This window comes from Herpailurus yagouaroundi, unplaced genomic scaffold (assembly GCF_014898765.1).
Source record: "Herpailurus yagouaroundi ecotype Mexico unplaced genomic scaffold, PumYag 66627, whole genome shotgun sequence".
In the NCBI taxonomy this organism is placed as follows: domain Eukaryota; kingdom Metazoa; phylum Chordata; class Mammalia; order Carnivora; family Felidae; genus Herpailurus; species Herpailurus yagouaroundi.
Window position 1 is genome coordinate 1 of NW_024419547.1, and position 5,648 is coordinate 5,648.

The following is a 5,648-nucleotide window of genomic DNA, read 5'->3' on the forward strand; positions in this document are numbered from 1 at the left end:
TGAGATCATTACCTGGGCCAAAGTCAGACACTTAACTGACTGAGCCACCCACATGCTAAGAGAGAGAGAGAGTCAGTCAGTCTTAGGTAGGCTCCGTGGTCAGTGTGGAGCCCAAGGTAGGGCTTGATCCCGTGGCCCTGGTGGCATGACCTGAGTCGAAATCAAGAGTCAGATGCTCATCCAGCTGAGCCACCCAGGTGCCCCAGGTGTTCTATTTTTAAATTCTTTTTTCTCCCTTTGTATCATCATAAAATTTCCAATAACCTGCCTTTCAATTCACAGATTCTTTCTTTTGCTGTGTCCAGTTTGTTAAGTCCATTAATGGTTTATTTCAGATGCTATATTTTTATTTAGTTCCAGAATAGAATTTTCATTTGGTTCTTTTTTCAGGTTTTCCATGAAATTCTGTGTTATGTTTATAATAGATTGTTGTTGTTGTTTTCCCCAGTCAGTGTGAGGGAAACTTTATTGAGGCCCCAGGGCCATGGGGCTCAGACAGGAAGCCACATTGCAGGCAAAGGAAGAGCAGGTGGAGGGGCTTTATTGACCTTCTGGGGGTGCGGGTGGTGGTTGTGGTTGCACGTCTGGCGGGAGCACAACGCTCGCTGTGCTTGTATTTCCGGGAGAGCTGGTAGAGGGAGGGCTGGGTAATGCCATCTCCAGGCCAAGCGCCAAGTGCAGGACTCTTACTGGATATTGTATCTGAGAGAGTGCAGCCATCCTTCAGCTGTTTGCCTCTGAGTACAGACGCTGCTGCTCGGGTGGGATGCCTTCATTGTCTTGGCTTCAACATTCTCAACGGTGTCACTGGGCTTGACCTCAAGGGTGATGGTCTTGATTTTCAGGGTCTCCACAGAGATTTGCATCTGTGCATCTGCTGCTCAGCCGCCGAGTTGAAGAGAAAGAACTAAAACCGTTATTTTTAAATCTTTTCCTACTACTTCTAATGTTTGGTATGTCTGCTTCTATTGACTTTTCTATGGACTTTTTTCTTTTCTTTTAAAACTTTTTTTAATGTTTATTTATTTTTGAGACAGAGACAGAGCATGAGTAGGGGACGGGCAGAGAGAGAGAGGGAGACACAGAATCCAAAGCAGGTTCCAGGCTCTGAGCTGTCAACGCAGGGCTTGAACTCACAAACCAGGAGATCATGACCTGAGCTGAAGTGGAATGCTTAACCAACTGAGCCACCCAGGTGCCCCTCTATTGACTTTTTTCTTGATTATGAGTCACATTTTCCTGATTCTTTACATGTATAGTCAATTTTTGTGTCCTAGGTGCTGCAGACAGTGCATTGGAGAGACTGTGGATTGTTGCCTTCTAGCAAGAGTATCGGTTTTGTTCTGGTGGGCAGTTAAATTACTTCAAATCATGCTAATCCTGATGAGGTTTGGTTTAAGGATTTATCGACGGAGTGTAACTTTGGCTTTGCTTTAGTACTTGGATGTAGTCCTTATCCTTAGGGCCTAGTGTTCCCTTCTAAGATGTAGCTTTCTCAGGTCTCCCCTGAACGCCTAGGGTGCTTACTGGGTCACGGCTGCAATGCCCACCAACACCGGGTAACTTCTGGAGCCTCTGCTCAGCCCCCAGCAGCTGTTCTGTGGCAGGCGTTAGCCTTCTGTGCATTTGCAGTTGAGGTCCAGTCAAGGGCTCCAGGAGAAACCCTTTGCACATTTCTGGACCCCTCTTTGGTCTGTGTGACGTAGCAAAACCCTCCTCACATTCAATTCTATAGCCTTTTCCCCATCGTCAGAAACATAAGGCCCACCCACCTGATGGGAGTCAGGCTGCTGGGGAGCATGATTGAGTACCCTGTCTGACCACCTCACAGACATGTCACAGGCATCCCCAGTGCTCCAGGTGTGTCCCCTCTGCCTGGTGTGCTGACCACTCTTTTTGTTTATCTGCCTGCCTGTGGAGTCCTCTTGTCCTCTGTGTACATTTTGGGCACTAGTCACAGTGTGAACAGGACAGACAAGGTCCCCATCACTGTGGAGACCAAAGCCTCTAGCGTATGGTGTCTGGGGAGGGACAGACAAGAAAGAACAAAAAGAACAAGGTGATGTTGACTAGTGTGAAACAGTGGTGTGAGGCAAATAAAACAGGACAGTGAGCTGGAAGGTGAGGAGCCCATGTGGGCTGGGAGGTTGGGAAGGGTCTCTCAGAGGAAGTGACCTGGGAGTTGAGAGCCAAATGATGAGGAGGGAAGAGTTGCTGACACCTAAGACTTTGGAGACCAAAGGAAGGCCTTCAAGGAGAGAGGAACCGCGTGTTAATGATGGACATGGTCATGCCCAGGGAGAATGAAAGGAACCCAGAATGAGTAGGAACGAGGATAACTGAGGCAGTCTGACCCGCTTCTGGGTGCGTTGGACAGCTTGTGCAAAAGAGGTATTCTCTTGGTGTCGTGAAACTGCTTTGTTTGGAAGATTCATTTGGTATCAATTACAAGCAGAAGGGATGTTAAGTGGGGAGATGGATCAGAATTCCAAGAGGTCCAAGCATTAACGGAGGGTGGCTGTCCCAAACATCTTGTCTTTATGAATGGCTGCCTGTTCCATGGCCTGTCCCCTAATGGCATCCCCTCTGCCTGTTGTGCTACTCACTCTTTACATTGGTCAGTCTTCCTGGGGGTTCTTTTTGTTCTGTTTATACCTTTTATGGTTTCTCTTCTCAAAGTTTAGTTCGTGTTTTATTTTTATTTAAAAAAGTTTTTTTTTAATGTTTATTTTTGAGAGAGAGAGAGAGAGAGGGAGAGAGACAGAATGAGAGTGAGGGAGAGGCAGAGAGAGGAGACACAGAATCTGTATCAGGCTCCAGGCTCTGAGCTGTCAGCACAAAGCCCGATTTGGGGCTTGAACCCACAAACTGCGAGATCATTACCTGAGCCGAAGTCATATGCTTAACTGACTGAGCCACCCAGGTGCCCCATAGTTGGTATTTTAAAGCATCTACCCTTGCTGTGCACATCCTGTTGCTTTTATCTTGACATTCTCACTCTAGCAGTTTTCTTCCAAGCACTCAAATTGTTTTTAATTTTCTTCCAGAGTAGAAAAAGAGACCTAAAAGCCAAGAGTCACCACCAACAGAGGCCTTTTCTGGTAAAGAGTTACCAAGCAGCAGAGTGAACCTGACAAGATCCACAGTGGGTGATTGCTGGCCTTCTACCCGAGCAGACAGTCGGGAGTCTAGGGATGAGCCAGAGAAGCAGAAGATGCATGACGGCAGCTTGGGGTCAATGGAACGTGAACAAGGGCAAGTAGTGACCCAGGATGGGGACTGGGGAGATGCTGAAGTTGTGGAAAAATGCAGCTTCAATTCAGACTTTCTTTCTGCACAGAAATTTCTTGTCAAAGAATATTTCCGTCAAATTGACTCAGTTCAAAGCTTCCAGCATGATTTTGTTTTAAAAAATTGTCAGAAAAATCTTGGTAGTGAAGAAAGCTTATAAAGGCAATCCACGTGGAAAAGCCTTAGGAAATCTGTATAAATTGAGCATGGTAAATATACCAACCAGAGCATATACCTTTCTACACATGAGATTATTAATGTAGGAAATAAACCCTATGGCTTTAAAGAAAGTGGAGATTTTTTTACCCATAGCTCATGCTTCTCTCACTTCATGAGAACTCATACTAAGGAGAAACCCTATGAATATAATGCATGTGGGAAAGCCTTTAAGAAACTTTCACCTCTTTCTTACCATCTGAGAAATCACAATAGAGAGAAAGCCTATGAATGTAATGAATGTGGGAAGTCTTTCTGGAAGAGCCTTCACCTCATTTTGCACCAGAGAACTCACACTGGTGAGAAACCTCATGAATGTAATAAATGTGAAAAGTCTTTTAGCCATAATTCTTACCATAATGTACACCAGAGAATTTATACTGGAGAGAAACCCTATAAATGTGATGAGTGTGGAATATCCTTCAGTGGAAGGTCTAATCTTAATGTGCATAAGAGAACACATACTGGAGAAAAACCCTATAAATGTGATGAATGTGGAAAAGCCTTCAGTCACAGCTCTCACCTTAAAGTTCACAAGAGAATCTATACTGGTGAGAAACCATATAAATGTAATGAATGTGGGAAAAACTTTCAGTTTTCATTTATCCTTCACTCAGTGTAAGAGAACACACACTGGAAAGAAACCATATAAATGTCATCAGTGTGTGAGAGCTTTCAGTCAAGGTTCTAACTTTATTGAGCACTAAAGAACTCATGCCAGAGGAAAAACACTACATATTTCATTTTAATATATAAAAATTGTACACATACATTTATTATTTAAAAAAAAATTTTTTAATGTTTATTTATTTTTGAGAGAGAGACAGAGCATGAGAGGGGGATGGGCAGAGAGAGAGGAAGACAGAGAATCCGACCAGGCTCTAGGCTCTGAGCTGTCAGCACAGAGCCCGACATGGGGCTTGGACTCACAGACCATGAGATCATTACCTGAAGTTGGATGCTTAACCAACTGAGCCACCCAGGTGCCCCCCCAAAATTGTACACATACGTTTAAATTTTGTGTCATTCCCAGAGAAGGGCTGAACCTGGGTGGCATTTGATACCTTGGAAAATTTTTCATTAGTGAGATCAAAGCTCTCTTCAATAATACTAATTAATATGATCACCCAGTGTGGGAAGGACTGTAGCTCAGAAGTCAAAATAGGTTGATGATATTTGACTGAATGACTGAATAGACTGTTCCAAAGAGTCAGAATGCTATTATTTGCTTCCTTGCTCCCCCAGAGCTACAAGATTGGGCTGCCTCTAATGTGTTTCAGGAAGTCATTATAAACTAATTATGGACAGTGTGTAGAAACATAGAAAATTCCTATAATACAGTTCACCCTTGAATGACACAGTTGTGAACTGTGCAGGTCCACTTATAGATGGGTTTTTTTCAACAAATACAGTACAGTATTGTAAATGTATTTCTTCCTTATGATTTTTTTCTCTAGCTTACTTTATTGTAAGAATACAATATATAATACATATGACACATAAAATAAGTGCTAACTGACAGACCGTTTATATTATTGATAGGGTTTCCAGTCAATAGTAGGCTACTAGTATAGTTTTGGGAGTCAAAGTTATATGTGGAATTTCAGCTGTGCAGGGAGTTAGCATGACAATCTCCCACATTGTTCAAGGGTCAGCTGCAGTGAAATGTGCTGAATTCTTGTGACTGTGTTGCCCTATATGTGCATTTGGATAAGGGCTTAGAAGGAAACAGAAATGAACATAGCTGATTAATGCGTCTTGGGATATTGTGTGGCTTCCTTTTATGTTCAAAACTGCCACAATTTTACAATAAGTAAAAAGACAAAGAGGAGGGGCGCCTGGGTGGCTCAGTCGGTTAAGCGTCCGACTTCGGCTCAGGTCATGATCTCGCGGTCCGTGAGTTCGAGCCCCACGTTGGGCTCTGTGCTGACAGTTCAGAGCCTGGAGCCTGTTTCAGATTCTGTGTCTCCCTCTCTCTCTGGCCCTCCCCCGTTCATGCTCTCTCTCTGTCTCAAAAATAAATAAACGTTAAAAAAAAAAAAAAGGACAAAGAGGAGAAAGAAGCTCAGATGTCAGTCTGAATCACACAGAAATGGGTGTACGAAGGTAGCAAAACCAAGAGGAAATGTAAATAAATTTAG

The 5,648-nt window shown here is 43.6% G+C and overlaps 1 long non-coding RNA gene across 2 annotated transcripts; it reads left to right on the forward strand.

The window, feature by feature from the left end:
- The first annotated feature begins 350 nt into the window (after positions 1 to 350).
- LOC121024650 (uncharacterized) lies at positions 351 to 3,920 on the forward strand. Of its 2 annotated transcripts, none has more exons than XR_005787776.1 (2): positions 351 to 953; positions 3,048 to 3,920. It is a non-coding gene; the product is annotated as an uncharacterized LOC121024650 (long non-coding RNA). The 2 variants fall into 2 exon arrangements; XR_005787777.1 differs by lacking the exon at positions 351 to 953 and adding an exon at positions 1,145 to 1,195.
- The last annotated feature ends 1,728 nt before the right edge of the window (positions 3,921 to 5,648 follow it).